Here is a 15,905-nt window from a genome sequence, read left to right as displayed (position 1 = left end):
TCTTTTTTCTTTCTTCTGCTCTGCAGTAGTTATTTCCACTATTTTATCTTCCAGGTCACTTATCCGTCCTTCTGCCTCAGTTATTCTGCTATTGATCCCTTCTAGAGTATTTTTAATTTCATTTATTGTGTTGCTCATCGTTTCTTGCTTCCTCTTTATTTCTTCTAGGTCCCTGTTAACTGTTTCTTGCAAATTGTCTATTCTACTTACAAGATTTTGCATCATCTTCACCATCATTATTCTAAATTCTCTTTCAGGTAGATTGGCTATTACCTCTTCATCTGTTAGGTCTGGTGTGTTTTTATCTTGCTCCTTCATCTGTTGTGTGTTTTTCTGTCTTCTCATTTCGCTTATCTTACTGTGTTTGGGGTCTCCTTTTTGCACGCTGCAGGTTCGTAGTTCCTGTTGTTTTGGGTGGCTGTCCCCAGTGGCTAAGGTTGGTTCAGTGGGTTGAGTAGATTCCCTGGTTGGGGGGACTAGTGCCTCTGTTCTGGTGGATGAGGCTGGATCTTGTCTTTCTGGTGGGCAGGTCCTCGTCTGGTGGTGTGTTTGGGGATGTTGGTTACCTTATTATGATTTTAGGCAGCCTCTCTGCTAATGGATGGGGCTGTAGACCTGTCTTGCTCTTTGTTGGGGATAGGGTGTCCAGCACTGTTCTTTGCTGGTCCTTGATTGAAGCTGGGTCTTGGTGTTGAGATGGAGATCTCTGGGAGATTTTCGCCGTCTGATATTACGTGGAGCTGGGAGGTCTCTTGTGGACTAGTGTCTTGAGGTTGGTTCTCCCACCTCAGGGACACCGCCTTGGTGCCTGGCTGGGGCGCCAAGAACCTTTAATCCACACAGCTCAAAATAAAAGGTAGAATAAATAGAAAGGAAAGAAAAGGAAGGAAGGAGGGAGGGAGGGAAGGAAGGAAGAAAGGAAGGAAGAAATGAAGGAAGGAAGCAAGAAAGGAAGGAAGGAAGGTGCAGAGGAAGAAAGGGAGGAAGGAAGAGAGGAAGGGAGGAAAGAAGGGGGGAAGGAAGGAAGAAAGGAGGGAAGGAGGGAAGAAAGGAAGGAAGAAAGGAAGAAAGAAAGGGAGAAGACAGAGTAGTATAAAGTATAGTTATTAAAATAAAAAATAATTATTAAGAAGAAAAATTTCCTTTAAAAAAAAAAACAAACAAAAACAGAAAAATGGGTCGGTCTAACCCTAGGACAAATGGTGCAAGCAAAGCTATACAGACAAAATCTCACACAGCAGCACACACATACACACTCACAAAAAGAAAAAAAAAGGGGAAAATAATAGTATATCTTGCTCCCAAAGTCCACCTCCTCAACTTGGGATGATTCGTTGTCTATTCAGGTTTTCAGCAGATGCAGGGCACTTCAAGTTGATTGTGGAGCTTTAATCCGCCGCTTCTGAGGCTGCTGGGAGAGACCTCCCCCTCTCCTCTCTGTTCGCACAGCTCCTGGGGTTCAGCTTTGGACTTGGTCCCACCTCTGCGTGTAGGTTGTCCGAGGGCGACTGCCCTTCGCTCAGACAGGACGATGTTAAAGGAGCAGTTGATTCGGGGGCTCCAGCTCACTCAGGCTGGGGGGAGGGAGTGGCACGGGGGCGGGGCGAGTCCGCGACATCAGAGGCCGACGTGACGCTGCACAGGCCCAAGGCGCGCCGTGCGTTCTCCCGGGGAAGCTGTCCCTGGATCCTGGGACCCCGGCAGTGGCGGACTGCACGGGCTCCCGGGAGGGCCGGTGTGGAGAGTGACCTGTGTTCACACACAGGCCTCTTGGTGGTGGCAGCAGCAACCTTAGCGTCCGACACCCGTCTCTACTGTCCGTGCCGACAGCCGCGGCTCGCGCCCGTTTCTGGAGCTCCTCTACGCGGTGCTCTTAATCCCCTCACCTCACACTCGAGGAAGCAAAGAGGCAAGAAAAAGTCTCTTGTCTCTTCAGCAGCTCCGCGCCCGCTTCTGGGGCTCCTTTAAGCGGCGCACTTAATCCCCTCTCCTCGCGCCCAGGCAGCAAAGAGGGAGGAAAAGGTCTCTTGCCTCTTCGGCAGCTCCAGACTTCTCCCGAACTCCCTCCCGGCCAGCCGTGGCGCACTAGCCCCCTTCAAGCTGTCTTCACTCTGCCAACTCCAGACCTTTCCCTGGGATCCGACTGAAGCCCGAGCCTCAGCTCCCGGCCCCGCCCGCCCCGGCGGGTGAGCAGACAAGCCTCTCGGGCTGGTGAGTGCCGGTCGGCACCGATCCTCTGCGGGAATCTCTCCGCTTTGCCCTCCGCACCCCTGTGGCTGAGCTGTCCTCCGCGGCTCCGGAGCTTCCCCCTCCGGCGCCCGCAGTCTCCGCCCGCGAAGGGGCCTCTAGTGTGTGGGAGTCTTTCCTCCTTCACGGCTCCCTCCCAGTGGCGTAGGTCCCGTCCCTATTCTTTTGTCCCTGTTTATTCTTTTTTCTTTTGCCCTACCCAGATATGTGGGGAGTTTCTTGCCTTTTTGGAGGTCTGAGGTCTTCTGCCAGCATTCGGTGGGTGTTCTATAGGAGAAGTTCCACGTGTAGATGTATTTCTGATGTCTCTGTGAGGAGGAAGGAGATGTCCGCATCTTACTCTTCCGCCATCTTTAAGCCGTCTCACTCTTGTTTTAAAACATGTATTAATATTCTATGCTTCATTCATTCATTTATCTATCTATTCATTTATTTAGTCACCAGATCTATCATGTCCCAGGACGCTACACTAGGAAAAAAAAGAAAGGCATTGTGTTTGCCTTGCTGATTTATAAATAAATTGATTGATTGAAGGAATTCTCAACCTGTTGATACCTCAAAATTTTCCCTTGAGATTCAGAGATTCTAAATGATTTGGCTAAGATCCTATAAACATCAGGTAAAGAATCAGGCTCAGAAAACAACTTGTGACTTCTAACTCATGTCATGTGGGCTTAAGGAACAAAATAATAGAGCTAAAAGATTAAGAAAGACAGAAAAGATTCACAATGCATGTATTCTTTTTTCCCTAAAATTAGCCCTGTGTACACATCAACCAGTCTAAATGGAAATATTTAAGAAGTTTGAATTCTTTCAGTGTCACTGAGTGTCTAATCAAATAAATACATAAATAAATTCTATGAGGAGTTAAATAAAAATTAGGAAATTATTTTATGGCAGGTGGGAAAGATAAAATTTTAAAGGCACACAAAATCTTAAACTATTTTTTCTTTGTAAAAGTAATATAGTTACACTGCAAAATAATTCCAGAAGATACAGAAAATGTGGATTTAAATTTGTTCTAAATTCACCCACAGAAACAACCACTATTAATATTTGGGTATTTGCAGAGTATTCTAAATATTTTTACACAAATTGGTCCCCCCAAAATGGTATTATGTTATACATACCTGTTTTATGTTGAATTTCACTATTAAGAAAAATATTTCATACTTTGGAAAAAACTTTTAGAAGCAGAATTGCTAAATCAAAGGTATGTACTCCATTCAATTTAAATTCTCATTAGTGGAATATCAGTGCACCTTTAATCAATCCTAATGACCAACTCCTGATATGGCAGATGGTATAATCTTACCATTGTGGAGCAGTATAATCTTACAGGCAAAAATTGCCATCTCATTATTTTAGTTGGCATTTCTTTAATTACATAGAGCTTGACTTTTTTATGATATTCTCATTTAATGATTTTTAAAAGGGGTGGGTAAACTACTGTTAGTCTCTTTTTTATTTTTTCTATTAAAATGTTTACATTCTGGTAAGTTTGAGAGCTTTTAGTGTATTAAGGACAGTAATCATTTTTCTTCCATAAGTGGAACAAATATTTCCCCAATTTGCCATTTTTATTTTATTTATTTTCTTCTCAGGAATTGTGGCATGCAATTTATCTTTGCATAATAGCCTGATATATATTAATAAATTTTAGTTTTTTATTATTTATCTTATAAGAAGATAAGTTCTTTGAAGACAGGGAGTGTGTCTTATGCTCTAAAAATTGCATATGCAAAGCAAATACATAGAAATGCTGAATATATATGTGATTTTTATATACGCATTTGTGAGGAAAAAGGCTTCTAAATTTTAGCCATGCATGCTTGTAATAACCACAGTGGACTTTATTTTTAACTACATGTTTATAAAAATTATATCTTCAAATTGTGAACCTAGTAATACTGAATAAAAGTTCTAAATTTTTAAAAGAGCAAGTTTAAAAATGAAAGTGACAAAAAATGTTGAAACTGGCCGTTTTGTTTTTGTGATATATAACTCAAGGCAAAAATGATGACGATTTTTCTCAGATTATGATGCTTTCCCTAGTTCTCTTTTTATGTTTTAAGGACATTTTATTTTTCTTATCTAAGAGTATCTGATTTAATATCCTAATATTTATCAATGTTCTCCAAATTTCATTTTTCTTATACCAGTGGTATCTGCATATATAATAGTTTTCTAGTTACCCTTCTTAAGAATGTGTGAGTCCAAAGGAGAAACTAAACTTTTTTGAAACTACTTGCTTGTCTGTAAACTCCTGAGGACAAGGCTGTCTTTTCCTTCCTGTGACAGAAATAATGGTAAGAGCCACTCCCTTGAAATTCCTTGAGTCATCATATCATTTACATAAGAAAAAGCAGGGATTAGTGTAAAGATCAATCTACTTCCCTTCTGAAGGCAGGTTACACTGACATGTCACCAGAATGTTTTTTTCCTCACTTCCCTATTCAGAACTGGAAAATCCCTCATCTGAATATTGATATTCTTATACACCTTGGTCATCTTTAATGAACAAGAAGGATGGTAACAGTGGAGGGGTAAAGAAATATTCACAAGAAACAGAAAAATTTATTGACATTGGAAAATGTCAATGAAATGAAATGAAAATATCCAAAAGTGAGCTTACAGAATCAAGATTTACTTCCTTAGATGACTTCAAAAACTAAGGAATCCACTTAGTCAACTTAGTTCAAAGTCCCTTGATGGCAAAGCCTGGAGCTTATTCCTTTTCATAAACGAATTGTCTTTCAAGGTCTCACTTAGGGACATCAGGTTTTATACTTCAGTATGAATATTCCCTCCTAGAATTGTAGAGTACACAACAGTCACAACTGTACTTGCTGTTGCTATAGACTAACACTGATCCTGACCCTTAGAATGAACTTGGTAAACGTTTTGATGAATTAAAGGCTTTTAGATTTATGTTAATTATCATAGAGTTATATGATATATTAAAAGTTTTTAGTCCTAGGTATAGGAAGCAGATTAATTTTATTTAATCAATTGTGTTTGGTGAATGTAAGCATGTAATTAATCTCACAACTGATTTCTTTGATAAATAATTTGACCCTGTCTGGTAATCAGCCTTCAGAGAGAACATAGTAGAGTGATGAGATCATGAACTTCAATGTCTACAACGTAAAAGTGAGCTCAAATACAGAATCTCTCTCTTGTTGCTCATTGGGTAGACACTATGAAAATGGAAATGAGCATTAAGTAAATTCTCACATACAACTGCTACCAATCAAATATATTCTCTTCTTCCTCAAGAAAGAGAGCTTCATTTGGTTAGGTGAGGCAAGGTTCTTGGGGCTGTGAATATGGACATGTATTCTTTTTTCTTTCTTTGCATTGTTAATAAAAGTTAGTTTTCAGAACAATAGACAGAGAATGTCTCAGCACCAAAGTTATAATCTTGGGTGCTACAGGAACGCTTACTCTTTTAGCTGCCGAAGAGAAAAGCCCTGTTTGACAGCTGTGGTTTTTGTATATAATCCTGGCCTTATCTTGACCCTGCAGAAGGAAATAACAAAGCCTGCTACGTGATGTCCAGTCTTCTTCCCATTTATGCACACCCCCTCCACCCCCAACACACACACACAACACACAACACACACATGCAAGGAGGGTAAACCCCACTCTTGTTCACCATAACGTTAAAAGGGCTTGAGTTGAAGACATTTCTCCTCTTATTCCAAGGTGGAAGAGAAGAAAGTAGAGACAGAAGTTGGTTCCTTTTCTTTTGTAGGCTTGGGAAAGTAGAGGTAGCGAGCAGAAACCTCTAGTGCCCATATGTTTTTCTGTGGTTTACATTTCTTGAAAAAGAAACAACAAAAGCTCCCTTAAGGAAGTATATCTTTAGCCCTAGTCCTCATAAGCTGCCTCAGCAAAGGTAAAAATGATATTTTCTATTAACATGTAATTTGTACTTTAATATCCCAACCTTTACCCGGCCATTCCTCCCTCCCTGACCTATACGGCTTTAGAGATACCCACCCCATATCTGAACAGCAACCACTCTGAGCCTGATAAAGTGTGTGGTTGCGGAGGCGTCCCTACTGAGTACATTGCTTTGCATAAGTTTTAAATAAATGAATATTTAATGGTTTGTATTTTAGAATGAGTAGTACTTGTGTGTATATCAACAGAGTCAAAATACTGTATAATAAATTTTTTATTAAAGACATCTTTAGAAATTATTTCATAACTAAGTCCTTAGAAGAATTTTCTGTTTTCTTTTAAGCTCCTATCTTCTAGATTTTTAATAGAAATTGTTTTTGTATAAATTGCTATCATTTACTGCTTTAGAAGAAGTTATATTGTTAATGCTCTTGAGAATTTTGACTTTCATAGCTGGATGAGGTAAACACATATCAAAGAGTGAGTCATCTTTTTTTTTTTTTTTGGCAGTGCCACGTGGCTTGCAGGATCTTAGTTCCCTGACCAAGGATCAAACTTGGCCCCCCAACAGTGAAAGCCCGGAATCTTAACCACTGGACCTCCAGGGAATTCCCAAGGGTGGCTAGTCTAAAATGGTTTTTTTATGACTATTTGAAATACAAAGCAAATGATTGCTTTTACTTGCATGAAATAAAATGCATTATTTTCTTCTGCAAGGAATAATAATGATGTTTTCATTTTGGTTTTAATAAAAATAAGGTGATATTATACACAATAGTTCTTGAAATTTCCAAAGTTTATATTAACTTGAGATCTGTGAGATCTTTTTTTTTTTTTGCGGTACGCGGGCCTCTCACTGTTGTGGCCTCTCCCGTTGCGGAGCACAGGCTCCGGACGCGCAGGCTCAGCAGCCATGGCTCACGGGCCCAGCCGCTCCGCGGCATGTGGGATCCTCCCGGACCGGGGCACAAACCCGTGTCCCCTGCATCGGCAGGCGGATTCTCAATCACTGCGCCACCAGGGAAGCCCTGTGAGATCTTTTAAGGTACTACATATTTTTAAAGAAATAAAAAGCTGAGTCTAGGGTTAATTTTATGTTATCTGGCTATACAGTATTTTAACTGACATAGTTGATTGAACACACCCTATGAATATCTCAATGTACTCATAAAATAATAAAGGACTTTAACCAGGAAATAAACACAGAATGGTGATTCAGATTTCTATAAATATAGGTGGCTCATGCTATTCTTTGTATCATTTTAAACTTTTTCTGAAGAATTATAACTTTCTGAAACAGGCTGAATATACTGAAAGTCTATAGGGGGTGAAGGTATAGCAAGCACAGAATGGTGTGTTACAAATCACACCCCCACTCCATTCACACTGTTTGTGGTCATTTGGACCACAGGAAGTCTGTAATTAACTCTGTTTTGTCATCACTTCATTTTTAAATACCCTTCACTTTCTAGTCTCCACCATTTACAGCCAATTTTGTTAGAGATTTAGAGTTGAAGGTCACACCTAAAGATACTTTCTAACCTTGTCTCTGCCACCTTGTTCTCGGTATAGACTAGGAAATATTTCTTAATTTGTCCAGTGTCAATTTTCTAACTTGTAAAGCACTGAGTTTGGTCAAGGATGAGGTAGGGTTTTCAAGCAGAACAGAATTGCCTAGATTCCAATCCCAGTTCTCTTGGACATTGGGAAAGCTACATACTATCCTTGTACTTCAGTTTTATCCTATATAAAATGATGATAACACTGTACCGAATTCATAAAGAAAGTGTGCAAATTTAAAACAACGTTCATGAAGCACTTAGTATAATGCTCTACTGGTAATTAGTGCTTTGTCGGTGTGAACTTTCATCATTTTTTTTCCTGCATTCACTTTCTAATTCAATAGCAATATAGGCTAGAAAAATGGTGATGACTTATGAGCAGTGACTAAGTAGAAATGGGCAATTTAATTAAGTTCTTAATGAACCAGATGCAGTTATTCTCACAGAATTTTTTCCACAACAGTAGTGACTTTATCCCTATGGAACTACCATCAACAGCTGGCTTCCCCCTCAATTTTACCAAGTCTACTTTCCTTACAGGGCAGTCCCTAGAAATTGCATTTGAGCTTTTCATTCCATTGTCTTAAAAAGCTCTATCAGGATGTCCACTTCTGCTACTATATATTTATAGGTGCATATACAATTTCAATGCATTTCTGCACTCTTCCTCTACTCTAGTATTCTTGCTTTCCTCTCTTCTTATAACACCCCAACCCCCAAAACTCACATGCCATAAAGCAACCACACGCCCCATTGCTCCCTATATTGCTCACATTTGCTCTTACCAAGTTTGCTCTCAGGAATTATGAAGCCATCGTACTCAGTGGTGAAAAGCTAAAAACATTTTCTTTAAAACCAGGACAAGACAAGGATGCCCACTCTCATCACTTTTATTCAACATAGTATTAGAAGTCCTAGCCACAGCAATCAGATAAGAACAAGAAATAAAAGGAAACCAAATTGGAAAGGAGGAAGTAAAATGGTCAGTTTGCAGATGCTGAATTTCTATACACTAACAACATGATATAATATATATTATAGTATATTATATGTATATATAATATATAACAAAGTATAATATATAGCAAATATAATAATATATAACAAAGTATAATAATATAAATATAATGTAATATAATATCTTTTAGATAATAATCATTCTGACAGGTGTGAGGTGATAATTCATTGTGGTTTGGATTTGTATTTCCCAGATGATTAGTGATGTTGAGCATCACTTGCTTGCTGGGCATGAGTATATCTTCTTTGGAAAAATGTCTATTCAGATCCTCTGCCCAATTTTTAATCAAATGTGTTTTTCTGGATGGTGTGTTGTATGAGTTCTTTGTATATTTTGCATATTAACACTTTATCAGATATTAGGTTTGAAAATATCTTCTCTCATTCAGTAGGTGACCATTTCATGTTGTTGGTAGTTACTTTTCTGTGCAAAACCTTTCCAGTTTGATGTAATTTGGGATGACCACTGCTTCATTTCAATGACTTGCATTGGAAAAGCAGGTGTTAGTTATTTCTATTGTAAAATAAATCTCATTGCTTTTTTTTTTTAACATCTTTATTGGATTATAATTGCTTTACAATGGTTAGTTTCTGCTGTATAACAAAGTGAATCTGCTATACATATACATATAATCCCATATCCCCTTCCTCTTGTGTCTCTCTCTTCCTCCCTATCTCACCCCTCTAAGTGGTCACAAATCACCAAGCTGATCTCCCTGTGCTATGCACTGCTTCCCACTAGCTATCCATTTTATATTTAGTAGTGTATATATGTCAATGCCACTCTCTCACTTCGTCACAGCTTACCCTTCCCCCTCCCTGTGCCCTCAAGGCCATTCTCCACATCTGCATCTTCATTCCTGTCCTGCTCCTAGGTTCTTCAGAACCTTTTTTTATTTTCTTAGATTCCATATATATATATATGTTAGCATATTGTATTTGTTTTTCTCTTTCTGTCTTACTTCACTCTATATAACAGACTCTAGGTCCATCCACCTCACTACAAATAACTCAATTTCATTTCTTTTTATGGCTGAGTAATAGTCCATTGTGTATATGTGCCACATCTTTTTTATCCATTCAGCTGCTGATGGACACTTAGGTTGCTTCCATGTCCTGGCTATTGTAAATAGTGCTGCAATGAACACTGTGGTACATGACTCTTTTTGAATTGTGGTTTTCTCGGGGTGTTTGCCCAGTAGTGGGATGGCTGGGTCTTATGGTAGTTCTATTTTTAGTTTTTTAAAGAACCCCATACTGCTTTCCATAATGGCTGCATCAATTTACATTCCCATCAACAGTGCAAGAGAATTCCCTTTTCTCTAGACCCACTTCAGCATTTACTATTTGTAGACTTTTTGATGATGGCCATTCTCCATGGCATAAGGTGATACCTCATTGTAGTTTTGATTTGCATTTCTCTAACGGTTAGTGATGTTGAACATCCTTTCATGTGTTTGTTGACAATCTGTATATTTTTTTAGAGAAATGTCTATTTAGGTCTTCTGTCCATTTTTGGATTTGGTTATTTCTTTTCTTGATATAGAGCTGCACTGCATGAGCTGCTTGTATATTATAGAGATTAATCCTTTGTCAGTTTCTTCATTTGCAAATATTTTCTCCCATTCTGAGGGTTATCTTTTTGTCTTGTTTATGGTTTCCTTTGGTGTGCAAAAGCTTTTACGATTCATTAGGTCCCATTTGTTTATTTTTGTCTTTATTTCCATTTCTCTAGGAGGTGGGTCAAAAAAGATCTTGCTGTGATTTATGTCATACAGTGCTGTGCCTATGTTTTCCTCTAAGAATCTTATAGTGTGTGGCCTTACATATAGGTCTTTAATCCATTTTGAGTTTATTTTTGTGCATGGTGTTAGGAAGTGTTCTAATTTCATTCTTTTACATGTAGCTGTGCAGTTTTCCCAGCACCACTTATTGAAGAGGGTGTCTTTCCTCCATTGTATACTCTTGCCTCCTTTATCAAAGATAAGGTGACCATATGTGTGTGGGATTTTTTTCTGGGTTTTTGATCCTGTTCCATTGATCTATATTTCTGTTTTTGTGCCAGTACCATGTTGCTTTGATTACTGTGGCTTTGTAGTATAGTCTGAAGTAAGGAAACCTGATTCTTCCAGCTCCGTTTTTCTTTCTCAAGATTGCTTTGGCTATTCAGGGTCTTTTGTGTTTCCATACAAATTGTGAAATTTTTTGTTCTAGTTCTGTGAAAAAGTGCCAGTGGTAGTTTGATAGTGATTACATTGAATCTGTAGATTGCTTTGGGTAGTAGAGTCATTTTCACAATGTTGATTCTTCCAATCAAAGAACATGTTATACCTCACCATCTGTTTGTATCATCTTTAATTTCTTTCATCAGTGTCATACTTTTCCACATACAGGTCTTTTGTCTCCTTAGGTAGGTTTACTCCTAGGTATTTTATTCTTTTTGTTGTAATGGTAAATGAGAGTGTTTCCTTAATTTCTCTTTCAGATTTTTCATCATTAGTGTATAGGAATGCAAGAGATTTCTGTGTGTTAATTTTGTATCCTGTTACTTTGCCAAATCCACTGATTAGCTCCAGTAGTTTTCTGGTGGCATGTTTAGGATTTTCTATGTATAGTATCATGTTATCTGCAAACAGTGACACCTTTACTTCTTCTTTTCTGATTTGGATTCCTTTTATTTCTTTTTCTTTTCTGATTGCTGTGGCTAAAACTTCCAAAACTATGTTGAATAATAGTGGTGAGAGTGGGCAACCTTGTCTTCTTCCTGATCTTAGAGGAAATGCTTTCAGTTTTTAACCATTGAGAATAATGTTGGCTATGAGTATGTCATATATGACCTTTATTATGTTGAGGTAGCTTCCCTTCTTGCCTACTTTCTGGAGGGTTTTTATAATAAATGGGTGTTAAATTTTGTCCAAAGCATTTTCTGCATCTATTGAGATGATCCTATGATTTTTCTCCTTTAATTTGTTAATATGGTATATCACATTGATTGATTTGCATATATTGAAGAAACCTTGCATTCCTGGGATAAACCCCACTTGATCATAGTGTATGATCCTTTCAGTGTGCTGTTGGATTCTGTTTGTTAGTATTTTGTTGAGTATTTTTGCATCTATGTTCATCAGTGATGTTGGCCTGTAGTTTTCTTTCTTTGTGACATCTTTTTCTGGTTTTGGTACCAGGGTGATGGTGGCCTCATAGAATCAGTTTGGAAGTGTTCCTCCCTCTGCTATCTTTTGGAAGAGTTTGAGAAGGATAGGTGTTAGCTCTTCTCTAAATTTTTGGTAGAACTTGCCTGTGAAACCACCTGGTCCTGGGCTTTTGTTTGCTGGAAGATTTTTAATCACAGTCTCAATTTAAGTGCTTGTGATTGGTCTGCGTATATTTTCTATTTCTTCCTGGTTCAGTCTTGGAAGGTTGTGTTTTTCTAAGAATTTGTCCATTTCTTCCAGGTTGTCCATTTTATTGGCATATAGTTGCTTGTAGTTATCTCTCATGTTCCTTTGTATTTCTGCAGTGTCAGTTGTTTCTTTTCCTTTTTCATTTCTAATTCTATTGATTTGAATCTTCTCCCTTTTTTCCTTGGTGAATATGGCTAATGGTTTATCAATTTTGTTTATCCTCTCAAAGAACCAGCTTTTAGTTTTATTGGTCTTTGCTATCAATTCTTTCAATTCTTTTTCATTTATTTCTGATCTGATATTTATGATGTCTTTCCTTCTGCTAACTTTGGGGTTTTTTTTGTTCTTCTTTCTCTAATTGCTTTAGGTGTATGGTTAGGTTGTTTATTTGAGATGTTTTTTGTTTCTTGAGGTAGGATTGTATTGCTATAAACTTCCCTCTTAGAACTGCTTCTGCTGCATCCCATATGTTTTGGGGTGTCGTGTTTTCATTGTCATTTGTTTCTAGGTGTGTTTTGATTTCCTCTTTGATTTCTTCATGATCTCTTGGTTATTTAGCAATGTATTGTTTAGCTTCCATGTATTTGTATTTTTTACAGTTTTTTTTTCCTGTAATTGATATCTAGTTTTATAGTGTTGTGGTCAGAAAAGATACTTGATATGATTTCAATTTTCTTAAATTTACCAAGGCTTGATTTGTGACCCATGATATGATCTCTCCTGGAGGATGCTCCATGAGCACTTGAGGAGAAAGTTTATTCTGTTGTTTTTGGATGGAATGTCCTATAAATATCAATTAATTCTATCTTGTTTAATGTATCATTTGAAGCTTGTGTTTCCTTATTTATTTTCATTATGGATGATCTGTTCACTGGTGAAAGTGGGGTGTTGAGTTCCCCTACTATTATTTTGTTACTGTAGATTTCCCCTTTCATGGCTGTTAACATTTGCCTTATGTATTACGGTGCTCCTACATTGGGTGCATATGCATTTATAATTGTTATATCTTCTTCTTGGTTTGATCCCTTGATCATTATGTAGTGTCCTTCCTTATCTCTTGTAACAGTCTTTATTTTTAAATCTATTTTATTTTATATGAGTATTGCTACTCCAGCTTCCTTTGATTTCCATTTGGATGTAATATCTTTTTCCATCCCTTTGCTCTCAGTCTGTATGTGTCCCTAGGTCTGAAATGGACCTCTTGTAGACTGCATATGTACAGGTCTTTTTTTTGTTCCCATTCAGCCTGTCTATGTCTTTTGGTTGGAGCATTTAATCCACTTACATTTAAGGTAGTTATCGATATGTATGTTCCTGTTACCATTTTATTAAATGTTTTGGGTTTGTTATTGTAGGTCTTTTCCTTCTCTTGTGTTTCCTGCCTAGAGAAGTTCCTTTAGCATTTGTTGTAAAGGTGGTTTGGTGATGCTGAATTCTCTTAGCTTTTGCTTGTCTGTAAAGATTTTAATGTCTCTGTCAAATATGAATAAACTCCTTGCTGTGTAGAGTAATATTGGTTGTAGGTTTTTCCCTTTCATCACTTTAAATATGTTCTGCCACTCCCTTCTGGCTTACAGAGTTTCTGGTGAAAGATCTGCTGTTACCTTATGGGGATTCCCTTGTATGTTATTTGTTGCTTTTCCCTTGCTGCTTTTAATATTTTTTCTTTGTATTTAATTTTTGATAGTTTGGCATGTTTCTCCTTGGATTTATCCTGTATGGGACTTTCTATGCTTCCTGGACTTTATTGACCACTTCCTTTACCATATTAAGGACGTTTTCAACTATAATCTCTTCAAATATTTTCTCCATTCCTTTTTTTTTCCTCTTCTTCTTTTGGGACTTCTATTATTCGAATGTTGGTGCATTTAATGTTGTCCCAGAGGTCTCTGAGACTGCCCTCAATTCTTTTCATTCTTTTTTCTTTATTCTGTTCTGTGGTAGTTATTTCCACTATTTTATCTTCCAGGTTACTTATCCATTCTTCTGCCTCAGTTATTCTGCTATTGATTCCTTCTAGAGAATTTCAAATTTCATTTATTGTGCTGTTTATCATTGTTTGCACTTTAGTTCTTCTAATTCCTTGTTAAACTTTTCTTGTATTTTCTCCATACTGTTTTCAAGATTTTGGATCATCTTTACTATCATTACTCTGAATTCTTTTTAAGTTAGAACTGCCTATTTCCTCTTCATTTGTTTGGTCTGGTGGGTTTTTTCCTTGCTCCTTCATCTGCTGTGTGTTTGTCTGTCTTCTTATTGTGCTTAACTCACTGTGTTTGAGGTCTCCTTTTCACACGCTGCAGGTTTGTAGTTCCTGTTGTTTTTGGTGTCTGCCCCCAGTGACTAAGGTTGGTTCAGTGGTTTGTGTAGGTTATGATTTTAGGCAGCTTCTCTGCTAATGGGTGGTGTTGTGTTCCTCTCTTGCTAGTTTTTTGGCATGGGGTGTCCAACACTGGAGCTTGCTGGTTTTTGAAAGGAGCTGGGTCTTAGCACTGAGATGGAGATCTCTGTGAGAGCTCTCACCAATTGATATTATGAGGGCCCAGGAGGTCTCTGGTAGATCAGTGTCATGAACTCAGCTCTCCCACCTCAGAGGCTCTGGCCTGACACCCAGCCAGAGCACCAAGCCCCTGTCAACCACAGGGCTCAGAAGAAAAGGGAGAACAAAAAAGAAAGAAAAAAGTAATAAAATAAAATATATACTGTTATTAAAATAAAAAATTAAATGTTATTAAAATTTTAAAAACGTAATAAAAAATAAAGAGCAACAAAACCAATAAACAAATCCACCAATTATAACAAGTGCTAAAAACTAAACTATTATAAACATATAAGTCAGAAACTAGTCAGTCGCATACAGTAAACCCCAAGACTACAGTTGTTCCCGAAGTCCACTGCCTCAGTTTTGGGATGATTCATTGTCTATTCAGGTATTCCACAGATGCAGGGTACATCAAGTTGATTGTGGAGATTTAATCTGCTGCTTCTGAGACTGCTGGGAGAGATTTCCCTTTCTCTTCTTTGTTTGCACAGCTCTTGGGGTTCAGCTTTGGATTTGGCCCTGCCTCTGCATTTAGGTCACCTGAGGGCATCTGTTCTTCTCCCAGGCAGAAGAGGGTTAAAGGAGTGGCTGATCTGGGGCTCTGGCTCACTCAGGCCGGGGGTAGGGAGGGCTACGGAATGTGAGGTAAGCCTGCAGTGGCAGAGGTCAGTGTGACATTGCACCAGCCTGAGGCATGCCATGTGTTCTCCCGGGGAATTTGTTCCTGGATCACGGGACCCTGGCAGTGGCTGGCTGCACAGGCTCTCACGTGGGGTGGTGTGGTTAATGACCTGTGCTTGTACACAGGCTTCTTGGTGGCTGCAGCAGCAGCCTTAGCATTTCATGCCAGTCTCTGGTGTCCATGCTGATAGCCGCGGCTCATGCCCATCTCTGGAGCTTGTTTATGCAGTGTTCTGAATCCCCTCTCCTTGCGCACCCTGAAACAATAGTCTCTTGCCTCTTAGGCAGTTCCAAACTTTTCCCTGGACTCCCTCCTGGCTAGCTGTGGCACACTAGCTCCATTCAGACTGTGCTCATGCAGCCAACCTCAGTCCTATCCCTGAGATCTGACCTTTGAAGCCTGAGCCTTAGCTCCCAGCCCACACCCACCCTGGTGGGTGAGCAGACAAGCCTCTCAGGCTGGTGAATTCTGGTCAGCACCAACACTCTATTAGGGAATCTCTCCACTGTGCCCTCCGCACACCTGTTGCTGTGCTCTCCTCT

The sequence above is a fragment of the Kogia breviceps genome, chromosome 6, assembly GCF_026419965.1.
Source record: "Kogia breviceps isolate mKogBre1 chromosome 6, mKogBre1 haplotype 1, whole genome shotgun sequence".
NCBI classification, from domain to species: domain Eukaryota; kingdom Metazoa; phylum Chordata; class Mammalia; order Artiodactyla; family Physeteridae; genus Kogia; species Kogia breviceps.
Note: the sequence above shows the minus strand (reverse complement) of the source record.